Source organism: Manis pentadactyla, chromosome 17 (genome assembly GCF_030020395.1).
Source record: "Manis pentadactyla isolate mManPen7 chromosome 17, mManPen7.hap1, whole genome shotgun sequence".
Taxonomy (NCBI): domain Eukaryota; kingdom Metazoa; phylum Chordata; class Mammalia; order Pholidota; family Manidae; genus Manis; species Manis pentadactyla.
In genome coordinates this window covers 54,292,468-54,319,123 of record NC_080035.1, presented here as the reverse complement: position 1 = coordinate 54,319,123, position 26,656 = coordinate 54,292,468, and the positions used below count along the sequence as shown (strand labels likewise).

The window sequence follows — 26,656 nt, the reverse complement described above, 5'->3', positions numbered from 1 at the left end:
AGAGGCAGCCCCGCCCCTGCTCCCCGTTGCCTAGGCGACTTGCCGCGCGCGTTCCCGGGAGACTGCGCCACGCGGACGCCTCAGCCCTTGCTTAGATAAACCACTACCTCTGTCCCTCAGGAACTCCCCATCCGCATGCCCCATCGAACTCGAGGTGCTGCGTACTGAGTCTGCACAGTTCGTCCTACTGAGCCGGGAACCACCTGAGAATCTCTCCCGTGGAATTTGGAGAAGACGTGACGTTAGAGGGGCCAGAGCAGCGCCAGGCTTTAACCTGAGGCGAGGAGGGAGAAGACGACGAGCAAGATCCCAAAGGAGGTCGTGGCGTGCGGGACTTTGCCTGACACCAGCAAGTCTGTCAGCATCCCGGAGAACTTTATTTGTATAAACATAACTAGAAGCTTTGTTTAAGGGGACAAATAAACACAACGAAATGAAGTTTTGTTTTAAGCGTCAAGACACAGAGAGGTGACAGGTCCCTATAGCCCAGTGCCTGAGGCGGCAGAGGCCAGAGACCACGGAAGCCGGACCCACGCCCGCTGACGTCGCCGGGCGTCCCGCCCACTTTCCCCCAGCCCTGCCCCTCTTCAGTGCCAGACTGATGTCGCGCTCTTCCCACGCCCTGTTAGCTACGGGGAGAGCGGAACCCCGAATCGCAGCACCTCACAGCAGAGACCCAGAGACACCTCATAGCAACAGCTCGCTGGGGCACCTACTAGGAAGCTGGGTTTCATCCCAACCAACCAGATCAACGTTTCTGTAGCTCATGGTACCATTCTCGACCAATAGAGAGCCACTTATACCACGTGATGCTCAGCCATCAGCCAATGGGGGAAAGGTCTAGCCGCTGAATCAGCCAACCCACGTTCTAGGACCCGGCCAGGCTGGGCGGTTTGCTCTTGCGCACACTCTGCCAACCAATGGTAGGTGAGCTGACGAATGACGGAAATTTGGACTGAGCCAACCAGAATTCGCGATTCCCTTGCCACCAAGTGCCGGTGGAACGGAGAGAGGGCCGCCGAAGGTTCTTGGGAGGGGTGAGAGATTGAGGGCCCGTTTGGTGTGGCCTATATTGGCAAGAAGCAAGATGTGTTGCAGGCGAGAGGGTTACATTCCGTTTTTAACCTCGTCTCCGTGGCATCTGCCTAAATGATGGGCGTGGAAATGGTGTTAAGGGATGTGGCTTGAATCGTGGGCTGAATAAAGAAAACAGGGACTTTTGTCTTTAGGGTGATAAATTTTTTGGTCCTCAAGGAGACATACTGCAGCAGTTGCATAGGTCCTCCATGCGTGCCCCCTAAAACATTTTTTTTAACTACTCAGTTTTAAAACTTACCATTCTCTCTGTGGCATTGCATCTTAGTTACACACACTCTCTCCTATCCATAATGTCAAATTTAGAAGTTATATTTACAAGTATAACTGGATTATATTTTGTAATAACTGGTTGTTGGGTTTACCTTCCTTCAACTATGCCCTTCGCAGATAGGCTACACCCATCCATTGCTAACTCGCACTACTTGGGAATAATAAGTTCTAACATTTGATTATGACATACTTCCTCACCTTCCTCTTCCCACAAGGTCATCGTTGCTCTGAGTTCCTGGAAAAACCAGGTGTTCTTTTATCATCTTTTCTGTTAGTTATCAAAGTACTACATAAATGTACTTATATTTAGCAGTGTTCTATGCCCTCTCACTATTAGGATTGATAGCTTATATTTACATTACTGTAATATAAAACATACCAGGGTTTTGCTTAAAATAATTGAGGGCAGGTCTATCAAAATGTGTAATAAACACAACTGTCGTTATTTCTTGATTATATATGGTCAAGATAAAACAGGCCATATTTGAGCTGCTGAAATCAGCCGGAGAGGCAGGTTACAAAAGAATTAAGAATAGAGTGTTTTAAGAGAATTGAAACCAAAGGAGATCTGATATCTCATCCTAACCTAGTAATGTGAAAAAGTAAATCAAAATTAAGAGAGTTCACCTGAATGCTTTACATCCCTGCTTTTTTGGCAGAGATGTTTCAAGAAGATGTTGTAGATGAATACAGTTGTTCACCTAGCATTTTAGAAGTCACATCTTTTGTGTAGAACTTGTGTGCTTATTTGTGGTTACTTTAACTTAGCACCACCACTTCTTTTCAGGGGAAAGACAGTCTCTTCTAAGATCCAAATTGTGCATCATGGTGTTTAAGTTGTTCCTAGGCTTGTGGGGGAGTTAAAGAGAGCCAAGAAAAAAGCATCAGACTTTCTCTCTTTGTATAGATCATTACAACCTGTGTAGTACCTTACGTTACTGTGGAACTAAAACACCTCACTTTGTGAGGAATAAATGTCCAGGGACTTATTTTAAAAATAGAAATTAGCATTGGGATTGTGGGTCTAGAACATTACCTTGAGCAACTGTTTTCATTTCCCAGGTCCCCAGAAGTTGAGAAGCTCTGGACTGGGGTGCCTCTGAGAGAAATTGTCACCAAAGAAAATAGTGAGTAGGCTCCCTCGTCACTTCAGTTAGCATAACAGAGAGCAGGAGAGCTTTTTGACATTTTTCAGGCTGTTTTCCCTGGCCTTTCATCAATGCTGACTTTCTTGATAAGAAGAATAGAGACTAAAGCCCTTGGGGGTAGTTTTACCTTATTTGTATTTCTCATTTTGACAGGCCTCAACGTTCACTCTCCATGCTGCCATAAAGGTAGATTTTTAATCACTAAGAGGCAAAAGAAACGTGATAAATAGTATATTTTCTCACTTATTCTATCTTGGATGATGTTACTTACCTAATTTGAGGCTGTATGTGAAATGCTGGTTGAGGGATTAGCTGCTGTAAGAAAGGATGTCAGGACGAGTGCAGAATTTGAAGATTTGGGTGGGAGATGGATGTCTGTCTCCTGATCTGTTAATCATGTTCATTCCTGTGCCAGCATACACTATCCATTATGAGAGTGATTTTAGAAATAAAAACTTATGTCTCCATTCATTTGTTTGTGGGGAAGACAAAATAAAAATGAGATAACTTGAAATTGAATTTTCCTCAGGAGCTGTAAATCTGTATGATAGTGAAAAGTTAACACGGTACACTGACACTTCAGGATCTCTTTAGGTTTGGAAATGCAATGCTGGGGGGAAAAGGAAAGAAGAACTTCATTTCTCCTCTCCCTACTGCACCTGAGAGTTATCTCACCTATGCCTAGATATCCTCAACTGTAACACTTGTGTTACCATGGAAACCTAGCTCCTTTCTTTGCTTCTGTGAAATGTTGGAAAAGGTGAAATGAAGTGGGAAATACACTGTGTTCTGGGGACTTTCTGATGACAGCAAGGAGCAAGTATGCAAAGAATTTAATATAAACAAGTTAGGAGAGAGCATTTTAATGTGAGCAGTGCTTCTTGGCTATAAAACCGTGATTCCTATTGCTTCCTCTTAAAGTCTACTTGTATCTGATTAACCATAAAGGGGAAGGACAAGTCATATACATTTAGCACCTGTGAAATGCTGCTGGCAATTGTAACGATAGCAGAAGACATTTTCTTGGTCTCTGAGGTTCCTAATACAGTTCAGAAACTGAAGTATATATGAAGAATGGAAAGGAGGGGAAAAATAAACTTTCTTTTTTGAAAATACGTCATCTCACTACTTTTGAAAAGGAAAAGAATTGAATGCAGAAATTCAGTGAATCTGTAACCAAATCAATGAAAGAAACCTTTTGGTTGGGAAAGTAAATGTTTCAAACAGCAATTTTAAGCAGAAAAGAATTCATGAAGGAAAAAGCTTAATGATTAAAATATAGGAAGAAAAAGAAGTAGCCTGAAAAAGCTTGAGATCTTTAAGGTTCAGAGGAAAATAGAGCTTTAGTGTGGTTCAGTTCACACAGCCAAACAGTGTGGCTCGCATACCCAGCATTTCCCGTTTCCCCCCCCCCAAAAAAAGAGAGATGAATCAGAATTAATCATTAAAGGCAGTGTTTTCCCTTCTGCTCACGTTTAGTCTAGAAGTAGGCACATGACTCAATTCTCATCTTTGGAACAAGATAAAGTCCTTCAGATTTGGAGGATTTTGGGGTTTCTGACAAGAGTAAGATTTGCCCATAGTTTTGAATTACTCCCCTTGCTTCCTTTCTGCACATTGAAATAAGAGAATTTGGCCACCATCTTTGGGCTGTGATGCCTTATGGCCAAGTTGAAAACCAGCAAGTTTTCAGATTGCTAAGAAGTATGAGAAGAATCTAGGTCCTGGAAGATAAGACTGAGCTGTCAAACCAATACTAGAAATGCCCACCTTTGGACTTATAGCTAAGTAAACAGCTAGTGTCTTTTAATTTAAGTCTGTTAGGTTTTCTGTGTCTTGTAGTCAGATATATCCCAACTGTTGTAGAAAGTATGAGGGATTCAAGACAAAATGGTATTTTAAAAAATTAGCAAGCACATGTGAGCACTTTTATTCTGCTAATATCCTGAGTGGTATTTCAAAGACATTACAGTATTTATTGAGCACTTACTATGTATATTATTCCAGATTCTGGGGATACAATGGACAGTTCACCTGAAGACCTTGCATTCTAACAGGAAATAAACATATACATAAACAGAAGACACAGATGTTAAATAACTGATCGCATGTTTCCATTATGTAATGACAATTATAATTTATGCTTGTAAGAAGGAAAAATCATAGATTACAAGGATGTAATAATAATAAAACATTACAGAATATATAACCAAATAGCTGAATAAAATTACAGAAACACTTTCCAAGTACAAGATAATATGATGTATAGTTTATAAGTGAATTCTTCCAAGTACAAGATAATATGATGTATGGTTTATAGGTGAATTCCTAGGGAAGTTTAAAGAAATAGAAAAAGGAAAAACCAAGAGAGACGGAAACAGAAGAAGAGAAATAGAGTAAACTGGAAAGGGCTTAATCAAGGAAAGCTGTCTGGGAAAATCAACCTCCATTGTCAGGTTTTGAAGGAAGTAGGCAAAAAAATGGAGAACTCCAGATGTAAGGAACTAAAAGAACAAAGGGAGAAAGCAGGCATGAAGAGTGAAATTAGGGAAATAAAGAATCATTTGATTATTTACTTCCCTGTAGCAGTGCCATTCTAAGGACAGCTATCAGGAAAAATTCAGAAACCAGAAGTCTCAAAGCAAGAATGTAAATTGTATAAAAATAATAGAGTGAAAAATAACACAGAAGAAAAAGTAGAGTACAAGTGTACATTTGAAATTAAGACATTATTCCAAATAATGAATAATTTATAATGTGGGCATCATAAAAGAATCATCCTAAGAAGTAATTATGGACTTGAGGCCATCATAAGGTGGGGTTCAAACTTTCACAAATAAAGGTAGAAAGAAAAGGAGTATCAAAAAGTGAGGACAGGTGGAAAGACAATTTTTGCTTATGGTAACTATTTTCATGGTAGCTATTATTGACATGCATTGTGTAAAACTGAATGGAATTTGATTGAAATGAAAAATTTCAATAGACTAGTAATACATAAAGATAGTCTTTTTTGGTAAATAGTTTAATATACAATGTTTTTCCTACAATGCTTTTTTGTACCTTGCCATAGAAAAATACTTTCAATAAAGAAGCTGTAAGGAATAATAAATTACAGATTAGTGACACATTTTAGAGATTTAAAAAACCCATAGATGTGCCATATGTAATGGTATAGCAACAATAATAAGTCTTGTAAAAAAAAACAGAAGTTTGTTAGAAATCATGTGACTTCTGGTCAAATATGGGTGTAGTAATTTTTCTAATGTTATTTTCTGTAAAAATATAAGAATATTTTTTAAAAATTAAGCTACATTAGGCATATGAACACACATTGATCTTGTTCATAATGATATAACCAGTATTTGTCATGCTTTGCCATTTCCAAAGCTCTTTTTCACATATCTAAGAAGCTTTTTGTTTTTTAACAACTACAATAAAATAATCGTCAGGTGCAACTATACAAATACATGATATAAAGGTGCCGAATTAACATTATTACTGTTCCTTCCACCAAGATTGCTGGTGGGATATAATATAATATATAGGGTGAAACACCCTAATATGAAGAAAACAATGAGAAAATCCTGGTAATGATGGGTTTTTGGGGACTGTTAAGGGAACTGGGAGAAGGTAGTGGTGGTTCAGACCTGGGGCAATAAGCAAGTAGCCTCACCATGGGAGAATAAAAAAGAAAAGTAGCTGTTGTGAATCTGCTTGTGCTTCTCACTCACCATTGCCTCAGGAGAATGATTTCCTGGTCCTGGCATGTATGGTGACTCAGTCTGGTCCAAGTAGACTGAAAAGGACAGTCAGGGCCACACATAAGCCCTCTGCTTGTGAGGATTCAAAAAACTCCTTAGGCCCTAAACAACTTAGGACATTTGCCAGCCCACTGCCTGCTGTGATTCCTTGGGCTGGTGAGTTACAGCTTAAGGACTGCTCCTCCTGATGTTGCTTCTCTCTGGGGAAGCAAAAGGTTAATTATAGACCTAGGAGTGACTGGCTTTGGTTTTCTTGAGTTTTGTGTTCTCCAATCTAGAACTCATTTTTTTTCACCCCCTGAGCGAATTAGTGTGACTCAGAATGAGGTCTAGTAAGGTGGTCAACCATCCCGGTTTACCTGAGACTATCCTGGTTTTAGTGCATCATCCCAGAAAACCCCACAGTCCTAGTGGGCCACCCTACATCTATCTTCATACACATTTCCAGAGAAAAATGAATGCACAAATCAAATAACAAGGTATTTTAGAAGTGCAACTATTTAAAAAAATTAGACTATAGATTCCAACAGAATCATAAACATTAGAGTGGAACAACATTTAAAATTAGCCTAAAAACATACTAGAAATGATAAAGGTTAATGTTAGCCATGTAAAAAACAAAGAAACAGATGAAACCAAGTGGACATTACAATGAAATGTATAGTATTTGAAATAAAGAACAAGAAAAATAGGATAACATGGCAAAAGGGATACATATAGTTAAAGGGCACGTAAGTGTATTGGAAGACCGGAATGAGGTAATCTCACAGAAGGAAGAAGGGAAGTTTAAAGAATAGAAAAAGGAAAAACCAAGAAAGGTGGAAACAGAAGAAGTGACAACAATGCAGAGAATAGGAATCCCCAAAAGAAAGAGAAGGAAACATAGATGGATGACTTCTTAGAGAAATGAGAGTGTTAAATTTTCCATGAATGAATGAATGGATAAACAAAAGGCCTCAGATTGAAGGCCCCTGGAGTATTTGTTAAAGGAGAGTGATATGGAAAACCCATGCTTACAGAGATTACAGTGAAATTGGGGATATCCAAGACAGAGAAAACTAAGAGTTTACAGTATGAAAGATTGACATTAGATTAAACATCAGAGTTTTCAATAGCAATCTTTTCAATTAAAAGAACAATTGAGTAAGATTTTCGAAATACTGAAGGGGAGACAACTTAGAAACTGAAGTTTTATATTCAGCCAAAGTATCATTCAAATATGAGAATAAGATACAAATATTCTCAGGCATAGAAGGCTTCAGAATATTGCCACACAGAGACCCACATTGAAAGCAATGGCTGAGTACTTAAGGAAAAGGTGATGTTGCACAGTGTGTGTAAAGAAAAGGTGTTAAAATATTTCAGTAAAATTAATTACTGTCTTTAAAAATGTATAAGACCAAAGAAATAATAGAAAATATATCCATAATTCCTCAGATTTAAAGTCTGGATAATATCAACCTGATGGGAGTACATGAAGAAGTCTGAGAGCATGTCGAAGGTGTTCTTGTCTTATTAAGGGGAGATTTTATATATTAGTATTCACAAAAAGAAAAAAAAGGAATATTATGGAAAAGGAGAAGTACTAAAATTGAATTTTAAAATATTGAAAAAAATAAGATAGTCAAAATAGATTATAAGTAGCAAAAATTATAAAAAACTAAACTCACCAGTTAAGAGAAAAAAATCCATTAAAAAAAATCTTTAAGAAAGGTGCACCTAAAGGATACAAAAATACAAAGGACATAGAAAAATTCAATGAAAAAGTATGTTAGAAGTTCTATCAGGTAAATTATTAGCCAAAGGAAAGCTAGTATAATGATGTTAGTATCATATTAAATTCATGTAAGTCAGAAGTATTCTTAGGCATGGAAAGAATTACTATACAATGATCATAGAGTTATTACCATGTATGCATTAATAGCCTCAAATTATATAAACGAAAAACTAGTAGAACCATAGGGAGAATTGATAAATACATTCATATCATGCATCTTCCCATCTCAGTTAGTGATAACTCAAGCAGACAAAATTGCAGCGATGTTGAAGATTTGAATAACCAATTAACAAAATTGGACTAATGGTTATATGTAGAATTTTGTAACCAGTGGTTAGTAGAGCATACATGTTTTTTTCCCAAAACATAAAGAACCCTTGCAAAAACTGATCCTATTCTAGTTCATAAAGAACATCTCAATGCATTTCAAGGAATAGGTCATTCAGATCCTGAATTCATAATTACATTAGAACTTTATAAAATAACAAAAAGGCAAATGAAGAATCCATATATTTGGAAATTCAAAAATTCATAATGCTAAATAATTGGGTTAAAGAAGAAATTTAAAAACACTTGGAATGGAGCAATAATGAAAATAACTATCAAAATAGAGATACAACAAAGTGGTTTTTTGATGAAAATTTATAGTTTTAATGCTTGTATGAGAAAAGAAGACAATAGCTAAGTGTACTTTTTTAGAAGTTAGAAATAGCTCAAGAGAAATAGAAGGAAAGAAATATAAGAGAGAAAATTAATGAAAGAAAAAAAAAAGAGAAGAACTCAACAAAGCCAAAAAATGGTCCTTTTAAAAATTATTTTTTAAAAAATTGGCAAAATCAATAAAAATAAGAACAAAAGCACAAACAATATTGTGGGGAGAAGAGAATACAGGTAAATTAGAGATGATAAATATAAGAGAATACTAGCGACAACTACACCAAAGATTTTGAAATGTAGACAGAATGGACAAATATATAACTTGTAAACTGATGGAAGAAGAAACAAAAAATTTGAATATGTCCTATATAACTATGAAAGAAACTAAAGTAGTGGTTAAAACCTTTCTACAGAAAGTCTATTGAATATATAATCTTATTTCCTCAATAAATAAGTTGCAAGAAAAATAAAAAGAGATGGAGGCAGAACCTACAGATTAAAAGGGATTTAAGATTCATGTTAACCAATTGCAATATAAAGGGCTTATTTGAATCCTGATTCAAACAAACTGTAAAACAATACTACAAGGCAATTGAACTGGATATTTGATGATATGTTTAAAACTACTTTAGATGCTGTAATAGTGTTGTGTTTATCTAAAATAGATCATCTTTTAGAAATATATACTGAAATGTTACAAACCCATGTATGCAGTATTTAGCAGAGAAAACATCTGAATAGTGAGAAATGACTGTTCAATAAGTCAAGCTAGAAAAAAGTGATTGTGGGAAAAAATAAAATTAAATTCCTATCTTAAATCATACACTTAATGGTTAGTTGAAAATATAGGTGAATACTTTTTAGATTTTGCAGTAGAAAAGAATTTATTTAAAAAGACAGAATCTTCGATGTAAATATGTTGATATGTGTGATTATATCAAGCTTGAAAACCACTGTTCATTAAAAGATAAATATACAAGTACAAACTGGGGGAAGATATTCATAACACACATACAAAATCCAATAAATGATTAATATCAAGAAAAATGAAAGGAACTTCTCCAAATCAACAAGCAAAGTAGAAACAACCCAATATAAAAGTAAAATAAAAAGCATCAATAGACATTTCACTGAAGAGGAAGCACATGTGGCACTGTGGCTAATTTACATATGAAGAAATACTCAATATCATTAGTGATCAAAGAAAGTCAACTAGATACCATTAGTTTGATTGACAAAATCTAATGTTTTACAATATCAAATATTAGAGAAGAGCCTCAGAATCTCTTCAAGGTTGCAGATGGAGTTCAAATAGATGTAATCAATTAAGAAAATCAGATTGGCATTATATGTTATACCTAAATATTCATATTCCCTGTGACTCAGCAATACTAATATTAGGCATATACCCAAAATAAACTCTTACAAGTGTTCAACAATAGACATGTACAACAATCTTCAGCAACTTTATTCACAATAAGAAAAACAAAAAGCAAAATCTTGAAAACAATCCAGATGCCAATCAGTCGGAGAATGAATTGATAAATCATGGCAGGTTCATAGTAGAGAATTTTATTTTCTCTCAAAAGACCCATAACAATATGCAGCAATAAGGATGAAATTGTAATATTTACTAAAAAATGAAGTAAGCCACAAAGGTTGCCCTTTTAATAAATTTAAACAACTAAAATTTTATTAAATGTGTTTTTAAGAAATAGTTAAACTATGTAAAAATAAAAAGTGAAATGATGAACACATCAAAACGATGGATGAATAGAGTGGGGAGAGGCAGGAGGTTGAGAGGAGAGGGACCATGTAGTTGCTTTTGAAGTATGTGGAGCTTTTGTTTGGGGTGTTGAGTTCTCAGGTGCTTATTTCATTATTAAAAATGACTGAATAATGAAAGTGGGCATTATGACTGGATGAGAATGTGACATGGATCAGAGATTATTAATCCATTATGTATGCCTGAGTTACCAGAAGCATTAGATTCTAATACTTTAATGTGTGAGCATTGAGAGCCAATAAAAGAACTGGAAGAATATCCTTGCCTTTAAAGAATTTCCATACAAATCATGGAAATCAAACATCATTCTGAAGAAGACTTAGAACATGAAATACAAAGAGAGTCATGCTTTGCACACACCCACACAATGGTTAAGGAGAAAGGGAAGTTTTTGAGATATGTTTTTTCTCACACAATATGATTATTAACCCTGCTGCTCCCCAACTTGGCATTCTCAAAATGTATATTCCAGGGTGAGTGAAGGTGGAAGGAGTGGGCACAGAAAGAAGAGAGAGGAGGAGATAGATAATACATAATTTATCCAAATACCTGTTGATTTTTCTAAAAACAGTACTGTACATCCATTGTCTCCAATGAATCCTTTTATTCACAAAGCTTCTGATACTGATTCTTGCATTTTCAGCACAATCACATTCATTTTATTACAAACTCTGGTATTTTGGAAGGCAATTCAGAGTAATGCAGTAAACCCTGGAGTTTGATATCATTTAGACCTAGTTTCATATGCTGGCTCCTCCATTTACAGAATAGGTTACTCAACCTCTATGAGACCCAGTTAGCTTATCTGTAAATCATGATAATTGTTTATTATAGTTTGTATGGCATATGATGCAGCTTTCTTAGGCATAAAATGTGAAGGTTTTGTCAAATAATACTTGCCTACATGAGGAAACACAAGGTTCCCATTCCAGTGTGCCATAATTAGTGATTTCTAAGCTGCAGTGTCAGGAGACTTGCCATAACATCACTTGTAATGAGGAACAATAAACAGGGCCCTAGAAATGAGCTTTGAAACTGGTATCTTCAGTACTGTACTTCAGGTGCTAGGATGAAGCATTTCTCCAGGCAGTGGTAGAGTCAAAGTTGTTCGTATTCACTCAACAAATCTTAATTTACAGTATTATTTAGGATACATTTCCATGTATGGTCTATTCTCTAACATCTTTTTTTCTGGTTTATGTTTAGATTGTGAGTTTCAAAATTCTTGTCATACTTTTGTGGTTAACCTGATGACTTTAAGTTAGAATACAATTTTCCAGAATAACCTTTTCCAATTCGAAACAAGGACAACAGCTAGTTTCTTGCTGGGGTTACAATATTCTGTCATTTTATACAGAGGGAGAAGTATTCTTTGTCAGTTCTTATAGATGTGTGTATTAGAAATAGTTTTACCACTCATTTCTTATGACCCCCAGAGTAGTCCTTAGCCAACCTCTGTCTTAACACCAGTAGTACATTATTGCTCTGTCTTCTTTACTGACTGTTGACAAGGACAGTGTTCTGTTTGCTTGGGTTTTAGCAGTACTCAGCATATTGCATAAATCATTATGGTAACTCATAAGATGTTTGCAAATACATGAATGATTGAATGGATTATAACTTTGCTTCTAAAGATCCTTTAACACACAGAGAAAATGGAAAGGGGAAAGAACAGGGATCTTTCTCAACATCAAGGAGAAGGAGATATAAATACCCCTTTAAAACTGGCCTTCTTCCCAAAGAAACTTACAACTCAAAAACAGTAGGTCTGCAGTAGGCAAGATAGATGGCAGTCTTTGGGCCTGGTCTTTAGAAGTGTCAGGAAGAATTTGGAAAATCACCTTTTCTATTAACTGACTGCTGCCTGAAGCACTACACCTGGTCTTTTGATGTAAAAGCTTTTTTTCCAATTAAAATGTAAGTGGGAGATTGGCATATTCAATATGCACTTAAAAATTAAAGTTAAATTGTACTTTTTATCAACTTTGGGGCATTCAGCTCTGTTTACCTGGCAGGAAAAGAAAATAAGGAAAATAAGTCAAGCTATCAGTCATTTGTGTGTCCAGGGTGAACATGAGCAGGCCCTGGGAATCCATTGTACTGTGTCACACACTGATTTTTTTTTTTAATGAAAAGGTTAATCTCTTCACTTGGCATAACATGAACAATACAACCTGCACTATTACTAGATTTTTTTAACTTGATTCAAATAATATCTTATTTTCAAGTGACTATAAGAATTTTCCAAACTTTAGAGCTGCATCCCTCATCTGATTGCATCCGTTTCTCTTCTGAGTCTCACACTGTTGTGTTCAACAGTGGTTAGGAGCACACTGGAGAAGACAGAGCAGAGTCACGGAGGAGGCCCATCCAGTAGTTCTTCTCAGCAGCCAGCCAGTTACTTTGTCAAGGAAGGTTATCGTCCTACTCTCTAGGGTTATCTCCTCAAAACTCAGCTTCCTGTTTTTACAAAACAGTATACCCTCTTTTATTATTATCCTAATTAATGCTTCTCATAGAGCTTCACAAAATATCAGCACTTAATGAACAATTAACCACACTCAAATGGCTGCACTAGTTGAAAAAGAGAAATCTTGTTTACTTAGCCAAAGTGCTACATCTGTGCAATGGCACTGATGGCAAACTCCATTCCAGTTTCCATTTGAATGTAAAAAGCTGAGGGTGACATTTCAGTGATACTAAGCCTTTTAAATTATTTAACCAGATAGTTAAACAAAGTTAAACTATTGCATAATGTAAGTTGCTTTGACTCCATTCTGTCGGAGACCGTTATTTGGTATTTACTGTTTTTTTTTAAATAAAGACTTTGTCTATTTCCCATGCAAACTAATATTATTTCCAATGAAAAGATTCTACAACATATATAAATTACCTCAGAAATATCAGTCTCTCAACAAAATTAGACTATATGAACAATAATCAGCTCCACATATGAAACCAAAGAAGCCAGTTCTACGCTACACGCTGACTAAATCAAAGGAGCTAAAGTGGGCAGTTTGTTGTAAGGTTATGATTACGGTGCTCAAAAGAAAGCAGTCCAAGTAAAAGAACAGAGAAAGGAGACCAGTGAATAGCATATGTTACTAAGATTTTTATACTGAAATTGCAAAGTTTCAAAGGGCTCAATGCTATCTATACATTAGAGCTGTGGATTGCCTTAAACCTGGGGTTTCCTGTCTGGATCTGTGACTGATGGGGTCAGGGTGGGACCAAGGCTCAGTAAGATAGTTAACCATGGCTGCTTGCTGAATGACCTGTGCATGGGAATAGGGCTTTATATAGTATTCTTCAAGCTCTGGCTCTCTAAAAGCAGAAATAGGGGGTACTAAAGCATTCAGGTCACTAGCTATCCATTTATATACCTGTCATCTACCTATTTTGTTTGTTTGTTTGTTTTTACTCTCCTGGGGTCCAGAAAGGACTGAAGTACACCTCATAAATACATATATAATAACCTTAGATAAAAATTACCTATAGTGATACATTTTCTAACTTCAAAATCAAGTGAGATCTTAGCATAAAACCTTAAAATTATCTATCCAAAAAAGTATTTACAAAAACTATGCTTCACGCTCTCTGTCTCTGTCTCTGTCTGTGTCTCTGCTGCCCTCTCTCTGTCTCTCTGTCTCTGTCTCTGCTGCCCTCTCTCTCTGTCTCTGTCTCTCTGTCCCCCTGCTCTCTCTGCTGCTCCCTCCCTCTTTCTCTCTCCCTCTCTCTCTCTCTCTCCCCACCCCCGTCTGGGGCAGCCACTTTCTCTCTTAGATAATAAAATCTCTTGCGTGGGCCCGTGTCTCCTGAGTCGTTCTGGGTAAGGAGGGTCGCAGAGAGATACCCTTTCACTGGTGCCGTTTCTTCGGATGAGGTTCTCCTGTTGGCTTTGCTCTTCCTCCGGGAACCTGAGCTGCTCTGGGAACCCTCACTGCCCGATCCTCCTCCACGGGCTCACCGCCCATTTCCTCCGTCACTCGTCTTCTCGCCCAACACCGGCCTTCAATTTGGATTACCGACCCCTCTCCAAAGACGATGATCCTTATTGAACCTGGAAAATGCCATCGCCACCGCAGACCAAGGGCTCACCTGAGGACCGCCCCCCATCATACAAAACTGAACTTCATCGCCCCTAATCAGCAGGAAGCAGTTACTGAAGACTGACCTTCACCCCTTCCCAAATCCTCTACCACTTATAAAACAGAAAAGGGAGGAATGTAAGAATATATAATTTATCCTCCTTTTGCCCCATGGTCCCAAGCACAGAAGCCGGTGAGAATTATGCCTGGGCCTGCCTGGGGCTTACCCCGCCTTATCTCTAAACATCCCGACCCTCCCCCAAGGCAACAGGCCGAGCGGATCCGCCACAATAAAAGGCACCACGCTGCTGCCCTCCCTCTCTCTGTCTCTGTCTCTGTCTGTGTCTCTGCTGCCCTCTGTCTGTCTCTGTCTGTCTCTCTCTGTCTCTCTGCTGCGCTCTCTCGCCCTCTCTCTCTCTGTCTCTCTCTCTGTCCCCCTGCTCTCTCTCCATCTCTCTCTGCTCTTTCTGTACCACTGCTCTCTCTGCTGCTCCCTCTCTCTCTCCCTCTCTCCCCACCCCCGTCTGGGGCAGCCACTTTCTCTTTTAGATTATAAAATATCTTGCGTGGGAAAAAAAAACAAACAAAAAAAACACTATGCTTCGCATTGGAGCATACCATGTTAAAGCTTGTCTCATGGCATTCACACTTGTCTTGCTTTCTATGTGTGTGTATTTGTGGGGGAGAGGAGGTATACTCAAATCCCACCCATGTTTCACCAATTCACAATTTGGGGGACATAGGGGTAGGTATGTGCTCATTGGGAAGGTATATATTTAACAAAATCCTCTAGATGTTTATGACATGCCTCCATCACTGTATTTGATTTTACAATATTAACTGTATTTTCTGAGGTAAAAATCGTACTTAAAGTAAGTGGTGTTCCTGAAAATTACTACTGGGGATGTTGAATAATTAGAATACCTACCTCTAATCAAGAACAAAGTTCAAACTCCAACTCCCATGTGCCCCTCAAACTAGAATGAATATCTTTCTCTCCGTATTTCTGAAATAATTCCATGCTTTTCTTCTCATATATAATGCAATTTCTGTGGTATTATATTTATTTTATCTCCATTTGTCCTTTTGGCTGGTAAGTATGTAGACTCATGAATGTGTGGGGCAAGGGAGAAGGGTGAAGAAGCCGTAATTTTTTTCTCATCTTTCTAATCCCTTTAATACTTTCACTAGCCAGTAGTATATATCTAACAAATGTTGGTTAAACCAGATTAAATATGAAGTATTAAGTGGTATTAGAGTTATGATCAAGTTCCAAATTACTGAATTGTTCTATTATTCTATTAAAAGATGTTATTTCTCCTTTCATAGTACTTAAAAATCAATGGTGTTTTAAAACTTTGGACTTAAACTCTAAACTAACTGAAATCATGACAGTGGGAATTTTCAAACAATATAATTCAAAGAGCAGTAGGGCCTAATTCAAAAGAACAACAGTGGGTCACATCCTTCAGGTAATTATTTGTTAATTTTCCATTCAAATCCTTACTCTACAACACAAAGAAACAAACACACTCTGGATCTGACAAAATAGTGGAAAATAGAAAAAAGATCCCATTTTCTATCTCATTGTAAATTCATTCTTAGAAGGAATCATGTTCTGTTCCAATAAAAAATAGCCAATGAGACAATTTTAACTAGGTAAAAAATAAACAATTATAAAAGTAATCACCAAGGCAAATGGATTTTCAAAGATGTGAATCATCAAGATTTTTTTAAAAATTGGGATAATTCATAAAAAATTAAAAATTTCGGAGCTTTTCATGTTTAGAAATCAAGGATCTCTGAATGGCACTTATTGGGAAAGCTGCCTAAGGAGATATTTATTATGTCTTTACTCCCTTTTTAAAGACCCTCTCTTTCCAGCTTGAGGTCTGGTGTAGGCAGGAAAGGAAAGCTCAGAGATGGTGGGGGGCACAGAAGCTTCACTGGGGCTCAGGCAAGAAGAGCCGGATGACAGCAGACAAAGTGGAGAATAACAAAGGCCAGCTTTTTTTATTGTGAGTCCACAGGGCTTGCCTTGGTTGGGAGCCCTTGACGTAAGTCTCATGAGTGTCCCAATCTAATTTTCTGTACAGAAGTTTTCAGAAGCACATCTGAGTATGCTAAAATGGTGTAACTACCTTCTCAGAACATGATTTCTATACGTCCATTTATGCCCAACTTACTTCAAATGTATTTAGGAAAAATAGAAAATAGGCTTCCTTGGTACTAGAGAGAATAAAAATGCATGTGACCATTCTATACCCATTTGTAGGCTCCTTTTGGAATGTTGGAATATTTGCTCCAGTCAGGTGCCTGAGGACCCATATTTATAGCACATAAGTTATCTGATTGTAGCTCATTGGCATATCTTGTAGCTGGCCTACAACTCATGCCAGTCAAATTTGCTTTCTCCTGAAAAGTTAGAATGGGAAGCCAGAAAGCTGGGCATCTGAACTGCGAAATAATGGAAACCTACTCTGTGGAGGCCTTTTGGGGGTTCTGTGTATAAGTAAATCAACAGAGATTGCCAGTCTTCTGAGGAAAGCCAAAGAATGAAGCCAATTCCATAAAAAGATAGAGAAAAACAGTGATGGGTCACTTAACTCCAGAAGTAGTAGTTCACTTAGTTCCTGAGAGCTTTCCTCCTTATGAGGGAATCCAATCACATTTTCTGCTATTGATCAGTGAGATCCTTCTCCCATTCCAACCTTATGCTAAGTTTTCCTTTACTCCAAGTTAATATCAGTGTATTTCTATTATTTTCAACCAGGTTATTCCTGACAAAGACAAGGATATTCCATTAAGATGTGTTCCTTTAAGCCTCCATTAGGTTCACATTGGAAATGAACAGCATTATGCTGTCAATTTGTCAACACTAATTATACGTTATGACTTAAGCATTGTTCAGAACCTAAATGCATGTAGCTTATGACAATAACTTTTGGAGTTGCTGCATGGTGGTTAGTGAGAGGGCCATGCTACAATCCCTGGAGGATATAGTGTATTCTTTCTGTAATGATGGAAATATTATCTCTCATGCACGTTATTATTTGCACTAATCACAAAATGCAAGACAGAAGCTCCAGGCAGTAGCAAGGTTGTGCAGTGTGATACCTGGGATACAGCTATTTCACAGACCCAGGCATAGAATCGTCTAAGAAAGAACAGTCCAGGAAGACTTGAGTATTTCATGAAGCTATTCACATAGAAAGAGGTGTTTTGCTGCAACTTACCACTTGTTGTTTTGCAGGTAATGTTCTTGTCTTCTGTAGAAACTAAAACATGATATGACGTCATCTAGTTCCTCTGTAAGACAGCACTTGGCTTAGCCAGAGGACAGTTGGTGTTTCTCCTGTGAATACAGGGAATGCCTTCTTGACTGCCTGCAGTGAAAGGCATGTAGGACTTCTGGATTGTAGCCTAAGTCACATTTGTAAACATTTATAAAGTCACACTGGCAGCATGATGCAGCATCAAGCACCTGGAATAGAACCCAGCCCACTTATTTCCTCTGTAAATTCACAAAACTTACAGTGAATTCAAAAAATTATGTGAACGTATGTACTATGTACCAGATTAATAGATATATACAATAAAAAATGCGGTCCTTTTTCTTATTAGAATGTTAGTGTTAGTATTGTTATTGAATATTTCTGTCATAAATGTGTACCGAATCTTCTTATAATTAAATATTGCCAGTGGACTTCTCTATTCCCAATATTGACTTTTACTGTTAAAGGCAGTAATTACCTTAGATAAAAGTACATCCATAATTATATGCATTATCAGAGTCGCACATACTTGGCCCAAAGGCCTTTCTCAATATATGACCTTGGAAAATTACTCAGTCTGTGTTTACTCATGTACAAACAATGAATTGAGTAACCTATATAAATCATATGGCTGAAAGCCTAGTTTATAGTCAATCATATGCACTATCATTACTATTATTATAGTTAAGATAAGAAAGGAGAAGTCAAGGTCTCCATTTAAAGTGGGGAACAGAGGTGTTTCCATATGAAGAGCTTTATATAGTGTGTGTAGACTACAAAAGTGTCTATTAAATGAAGAACAACAACAATTGAGAAAGCAGACCCATGGGTGCTTCAGCAGCGCTGCGCTATTCCCACCGAGCAGAATCTCTTTCGTGGTCACGTTGAACCACCTTTCATGGACTGGCCATGGTCGTGATTCCTAAGAATCCTAACAACTTCAGATTGATAGTCGGGTTGCAGTGATGTTTCCCCACACAGGATTCCTGACAGTGAAATCAAAGGCTTGGATCAATGAACTCTGCAAAGTGTTATGTTGCTCTTAAACATTTTATTGAGAAGAGGAACAGTTTGATTAGCAAAAATAAACCAATTTTGCCCGAGCCCTTTTTGCTCCTCTTGTAAACATTATTTTGGGGAAACCCATTCCTACAATTTGTTGAGAAATCTAATACGAAGTATTGATGATCTCATTTACAAAATTATAGCTGCAGTATTAATGAAGACAGGAAATGTGGATGATTATGATGATTCATTTAATATGCATCAGAAGCAGCACTGACAACTTGATTTATCTTCATTGTCTCAATTAATCCTATTTTTTTTTAAACACATGACTTAGACAAGGTTTAAAAGTATCATTGCTTAGTAAAGATTCTGAATTTTCTGGTTCCAAGAGACTTTTCCTCAGGCCTTTTCAACTGAGTGTTGTTTACTGACCAATTATTTTTGAGGAGAAGGGTTTAGATTTAGTGTATTTTTGGCCAATTCCTAGTTCCTACATCAGGAATTTGGCAGCACCTTTAGGTCCTTGGCTGAGGTGGGAAATATGGGAATGATGTGGATGTTGGATGTTAAAACCCCAGGCTGCCTCTGTTCTGCAGGACCTGAACTTGTTCCAGGCTGCCTCAATTCTTACTTTCTACTCCAGGCTTGCATTTCTTCTTTGTTTCTATATCCAGTGATTTCCTATTTCATCGTCCAATTTTGGCTTTGATGTAGTTATATTTGATGTATTTTATCCAATATTTATAAGTGTTTGGAATGGGACCAAGGGCCCATCAATTTAGCCTCCACATTTTGGTATGAATGAGGATTTGACTTCTCCTGATATTTAAATCTCCCAGAATGCCATGTCTGATGTTTGTTATGAATAGAATTGGTACAAAATGAACCAGAGCCAGTATCTAAAATCACAGAGTCCATCACAGTATAGCAGGTTGTTTGGGAAAACAAAAGAAAACAAATAGTCTCCCACTCTAAAATATTTAATATCTGGAATAAAAGCGACAAACCTTAAACTCTGATGGCAGTCAGATTGCAAATTTCAAACTTTGGAGTGTTTGGGATTATTTCTTTTACTAGCAATAAGCACAAAAAGTCAGGTAGTTGTGGAATGTTCACTTTTGAGTTGGAGGGTGGTGGTTACCCCAAGAAGATATGCTGCCATCAGTACATCACTCCTGGCATGTGGGTGCAGGCAGGGTAGAGATGTATGCTTACCCTTGTCATGTCAGGGTTCCTACCAGTAAGTCACACTCTTGTCAATTTCTATTGTCTTTAAGCAAGTGTTTTAATTGTTACCTTTAATCAGAGTTCTTGGTACCTTGACTATGTCTTCTAACAAAATGTAAATTTCTACAAAAGCATTCTGTTTCCTTAAACACAAATGCTTGCATTCACACAGGGTTTCCCATTTCTGTGTTTCCCTGCAGGTTTGGTTGGCTGGTTTTCTGAGGCTTGGTGACAGCACTGGGCAGGCTGAGTAGGGCTGAGCTCTGACAGGGACTGATGAGGCCTGGAACAGCAGGGATGTGCATAGACTAACAATATCTTTTCTTTTTTTCTTTCTGGCATTTAAAAAGTGTCAGATTACACTGTGAATAAATCTATAACAAAATGTTATTAAAGTAAGTGAGTACTACTTTGGCAACCTCGTAAGTTCACAGGCTTTCCAAAGGAAAGCTGGCTGAGGATTATTTCAGGATGCCTGGACTTGCATCCTAAGAGTCAGGCTTTTCCCTGTTCTGCTGCCTCTAATAGTACTGAGAGAAGGGCTAAGGTAAACCAGTGTGAGATTTTTCACTTCCGCTGCCCCTTTCACTTTTGACCTCAGCACTACCATGTGAAAAAGGCAAGTTAGGAAACAACCCATATCCATCAACAGATGCAGAAGTGGTACATCCATACAATGGTATATTACTCAGCCATGAAAAGGAAGTAAATTCAGACACATGCAACCATATGGATGGACCTGAAAAATATTAGGCTAAGTGAAATAAGCCAGACACAAAAGGACAATTATGTGTGAATCCAGTTATATGAAATATCTTGAATAGACAAATTCATGGACTTAGAAAGTAGACTAAAGCTTATGAAAGGCTAGGGGAAGGGGAAATGGGGAGTTACTGTTAATGGGCATAGAGATTCTGTTTGGTGTATGACACATTTTGGAGATGGATAGTGATGATAGTTGTACAGTATGGTGCCCCTGAAGTACACATGTAAAAATGGTTAATATGGCAAATGTTATATATATAATTTTTTTGACACACACACCCCCACACACACTGTGGGCAGGGCCAATGGCACAGTTCTTCATTAAAGGCTCTGAAAAACAATCACATCATCCTTTATATATCTCCCTGGGAGAGTCTTAGGATTATCTTGGTTTCCTCAATCTAATTAAACCATGAAACCATCCAATTGAGTGGACTTTTTAATCCTTATTCTGTAAGTTATGAAACTTCAGGGGTTAAGTCAACATTGCATAAGTTAAGTAATTATGTCAAGCTTACTAAATTAAGCATGGGGGAATATAAACAAAGTTCAACACTTATTCCACATTTATCCACTGGGTTCTACTCTCCTGGTACCAAAGAAGAAGAATTTAGTACTTATCTCCTTTATGCTTGTTTTTTTTTTCTTCCCGTTATCTGAGGGGCTTTAATTTCCTAAATCACAGGTAGTAGATAGACTTTAGAATAGCATAAGGAAATTTGTGGTTAGAGAGATCACTTTTTGAGGGGTCTAGATATTTAAGAATACCTCTAGACAAGGACAGATAACAGAATTTCTTTGGTCTGCACACCAGCTTTAATTAGGCAATGGTTAGTTAAAATGCATTTATAGGACATCCTAAGTCAAACATAAATTTGTCATTTATTTTATCTGCTGTAAAAGGATAACCACACAACTTCGTTCTTAGGTATTGTCTCTTGGTTATTTACATGAATTATTTATCTTATGTCTGGAAATTTAATACATGTCATAGAGCTGCAAATTACACAATCCATCTTAGGTTTTGTAGTTTGCTGTCTAAGTGGGCACTCAATCTCAGCTATTAGTTTTATTTATTAAACTCTGCTCAAGACGCAGAGGTTTGACCTCATTTTACATTATGCTAAAAACATAGACATGGTTAGTTTAAGATGTTGGATGCAATGAAAGTGAAAAGAGAACCAATTTAAGTGAAAGTGAAATGCTGTGCCAATCCTGCCTTTCAGGATTGTGGGATGAGACTAATGTACAGCCTCTGCCAGGGCAGAAATCAGAACATGCTGGCCAGTAGGTAAAACCATTGATTTAAATAATGGTTTCAAAAGTCATTCTGAATCAGACTTGGGAAATTTTAAGAAACAAGTTCTTAGATGTCCAAAACCCACCAACTACCACTTATCGGATCATTTAAAAAAATGTAATGTTGTTTTCTAGTACAGGATCCTCAAGCAAAATGTATTGAAATATTATATTAGCTTAGTCAAGTAGGTTCAGTGACCGACTGCCCAGAAAAACTGATAATGAAATCCTCTCAGAATCAGTTTTTGCTTGGTTGTCTTTCCTTTGGAAAGAAACATGCAGAGTAAAGGAAGGGAAGATTTATACCTTGTGGTTCTGCATCTGAGGTCAGCTCAGGAAGAAGGAAGAGGAAGGAGAATGGATTGCAAGAAAAGAAACTAAATTAAAAAAATTTCAGGACACATTCAGGTATTCATATCTTTTTCCCTCTACCTCATATTATGAATTGTGTTTATCACCCATCTTCTTAAAACAGTGTGCAGTTTTGAGCTTTGCAAACTGCTAAATAATTAACTTTTATTAAATAGAATGCTATGTAGAATCTCAGGAACTTGGCCACCAAATAGCGTTGCAGATAGAGAGGGGGTGGTGCGCTATAGTCACAATGGATATTGTGGCATCCTTGTAAAGCTTTTTTCCACAGTGTTCATAGACATCTTTCTCAGGGTGCAAGGCCTTGCGTGCACTGCTTCCTTCTGCTTCGAACATTCTCTTTCCCCACCTCCTGCACCTTGCCCGTTTAACTCAGACTCAATTTTCAAATCTCAGTACACATGCCTTTTCTAGGGAGGCTTTCTAATTCCCCAGACTAGCTTGGATTCCTTTGTTGTAGTCTCATATACTTTGTACAAGATCTTTAATAACAGTAAAATTTACATTTGATCCATGGCATTATTTCATTGGTATCTGTCTTTCCTACAGATGGAAAGTGAGCTGCATAAGGTCAGGGGCCATGCCTGCGTCTTCTCAGTTTGCCTGTACCTTTTAGCACAGTGCTTGGAACATGGCAAGAGCTCAGTATCTGTTGAATAAATGACTGAAAAGCAAGGGAAATTTTGCTTTTGAAATTGGTGAGAAAAAGAACGCAAAACATAACTTTTGTGCCTTTCAAAACCATTATAGAATCAGTATTTTTGAGAACAACTCTTCAGTTTTTTAGCTCAGGGATGACAATGTAAATGAACAGCACATTCACAATAAGAGTTTGGCTAGTTTGGAAATAGTTAGGAAAGGTGTTTGGATGATTGATGCATTACTGTGTGACAAATACATAACTGGCTTTACAACTGATGGCAATTTTCTGTCACTCAGTTGGAAGAAGGGAATAGGAGAAAACTGAGATGGATCCATTGAATACCTTGGCTATTTGTAATTGTATCACTCCTGCTTTTCCCACCATCTTAACATCTGCTGACCTTCCATGGCCTATTTTATTGCTCTAATCCATCAGGAGAGATCAGCCACTGAACCAACCTGCGGAGGTTAGAAAATGGGACTTCTTTTTGTTTCATGACCTCCCCGCTCCACTCCCCCACTGTGTCCTTTGGTTCCTCTTTCCTTTGTCAGGGAAGGTGTCACCTATGGGCTTCCTCTTCAAAGCTGCAAAGGAAATTCATGATTTAGTTTCTTTTCAGTTGCCATTTGGCTTAGTGACAAAAGCCAGCTATTGTTTTAAAGATAAATATAAAGTTGCATAGTACAAATTGAGATCGGAGTCAAGAATTTTGTGTGGTTCCTTCTCATCTTATTGTCAATTAATTCAGTACATGTTTGTTGCTCATCTTTGACACAGAAGGCACTACAGTATGTGTTAGCTAATTAAAAAAGACTCACAGTCTAATGGAAGAAGCAAAGTTGTAGCTAGCAATGTAAGGCAGACAGACAGTGATGAATATTACAATGAAAGTACAAAGAAAATGTTATAGGAATATGGAAGAGGGAGAGATAAATTCCAGTTTAGGGATTTTGGAAGATTTTTTAAAGATTTGGACTTTGAAGGTGGATCTTTAGTAATGGGGAAGAGTTCAGTAAGCTTAAAAAGGAAGAAGAGGGTCTTCTAAGCAGAAAGAACCAGGGAAACTAGACAGGATGGTATGAGAGCACAGGAAATGCTTTAGAAATAGGTAACAATACTGTGTAGCTGGGTTCCCAATGTCCAGAGATAAAACGAGAGTAAGATTATAAAAGTAGATTGAATCTGTAGAGTAGGCCTTGAAACCCACACAAGATGTCTGGGACTTTGTTCTTTAGATAGCATCAGTTCAGAAAGGTCAGTTTCTCAGAGTTTTAGTAAGTTTTAGTTTAGTATGGTTGCATAAGATAGCTGAAATTCTGTTCTGACGACGTAGTAAGAGACAAGCAGGGTAGCTAGCCCGCTTTCTCATGTCCATCTGATGTCTTGTCCCGTTACTCTCTAGAGGTTTTTGGCTTTAATCTACTTGGGTGTGGGTACATGCACTTTGTTGGCTGGAAGCTGGGTAAATGATACTCATTTAATACATCAAAATGTATTATCTGCAGGAGACACTGGTTGCCCAGTGGTTGGTAATGACCCTGGAAGGCAATGAAAGAGGAACAATGCCTCTCTCTGTTGTCTTGTAGGCCTGCCTTGTGCTTTTTTTAAGACTCAAAGCATGACTCAGTGTCACTCTGGATTTTAATGTTCATTTTAGCTTTATAAATTTCGTTGATGGAATTTCCTCCCATAGTCTTACAGTAGGATATAGGATGCATGACTGTCTTTGTTTTCATTTCTTTTTTTTTCCTCCTGAGTGTCATATGTATTTTACAAAGTCGAGAAAGGTTAAATCTTGGGCTCTCTCCTGAACTCAGACAAGAAATAATCACAGTATTTTGAAGTTTTGTGGCTCTCTGTTTCAATGATAAGAGACATAATAAGAAAATCGCATGATATATTTCTTGTCTGTGATTACTTACAAAAACCAGGCAATGCCAATGGAAGGTTGGAAGATCATCTGGGCCACTATTACAGCAATCCAGAGGGTGGGACTCAGGGCCAGAACTCAGGCCACTGTAGTCGAAATGGAGAGGAAAGGAGGGACATGAGAGTTGCCAAACGGGTAGAGTATGTAGGAGTGTATTGTTGGTTAGATGTAGCCTTTGAGAGAAAGGCCAGGTTTGCGGCGTCAGTGACTGAGCAGCAGATGGATGAAAGTGCCACTCAAAAGGATGAGAAATGTGAGAGCACACAGAGCATGAGACCAATCGTGGGTTTGTCTTGGATACGCTGAGATGCAATTGCCTGTGAATTTCTTAGGTGCATACACAAGCGTGGGTGGAAAATGGATGCGATTAGATCACAGGAGCTACATCCGGCCTAGATTTGATGGTCATCAGTATATTGCTATTTATGCCAAGGAATTGGAAGACTTTCCCAAGGGTAAGCATGTAGAATAGGAAGATAAGAGGGCCAAGGTCAGAACCTTTAAGACCCTAATCTGTAGTGTGAACATCAGAGGAGAGTAGCAAACAACAAAAGGAGAGGCCCTGAGCGTGGGAGAGAGGCAAGACCTGGAGACCAGGGAGGACGGAGGTTCCCATTTAAGAGTGGTGGGATAGGCTGAGTTGAGAAATACTTAGTCCCCATCTGGACACATGGAAATGGTGGCTAAAGTAAAAATTTTGCCAAATACCTAGGAAAACTCTGGGGGATCCTCTGTTTGGTGGGAGGGAACTTAGCTAAAGTAGTCAGTGGAAGTTGATATGCTGGCAATGCTGTTTATCCCAAGGAAGTGAATGAATTTCCCAAGGGTGAGCATGTAGGATATGAGTATAAGAGGTTCAAGGATGCTGCAAGCCATCCATTCACCTTCCAGGGCAGGAAGCTTACCTAAGTAATTAGGGTTAAAAAGTCCACTTGGTATAGGAGTCAAGTTTCTAATCCCTTTTTTCTACTGGGGAGCGGCGGGTGCAGACAGGACCCAGCCAGTGACTCCATCCAGAGTCCTCATAGAGAAGCTGAAATTCCTCTATCTGCCTTGGGTGCTGGGCAGGAAAAGAATCTCCTGAATGCAGAACAACACAGAGACTGCCCCAGAAGATAGTGGTCCTTGGGCAGGCTCAGAGGGAAAACTCATAGAACTGAGGAGACTCACCTACAAGGGAAAAACACTTCAATACTAAATAATGCAAGCTCTTTGAGACTTTAAAATAAATACTTAAAATGTTCAAAGAGATAAAAGGAGGCACAGGATCCCTACTTCAAGAACTGGACATCTTTTGGGAAAAAGAGCATGCATATTTGAAAAAAGCAGCATGCAGACATTTGAACAATGAAAGAAACTGTTTTTAAAATAAAGATCAATAGATACGTTAAAAAATACAGTGGATGCAGATGAAGAGAAAATTAGTGAGTTGTCAAGCATACCTGGTGAAACAACACAGAATGCAGACCAGGGAAGTAAAGAGACAGGAAATATGAAAAAAAAAGAAATGAAAAAACATGAAATAAAAGGAGAAGCTTCAATATACTGCAGA

General features: G+C 37.8%; 1 long non-coding RNA gene across 1 annotated transcript; it reads left to right on the top strand.

Annotated features, from left to right (window-relative positions):
* Positions 1-935: 935 nt before the first annotated feature.
* Positions 936-23,019, top strand: LOC130681400 (uncharacterized). Its single transcript, XR_008994526.1, has 3 exons — positions 936-1,037; positions 2,431-2,495; positions 20,296-23,019. It is a non-coding gene; the product is annotated as an uncharacterized LOC130681400 (long non-coding RNA).
* Positions 23,020-26,656: the final 3,637 nt, after the last annotated feature.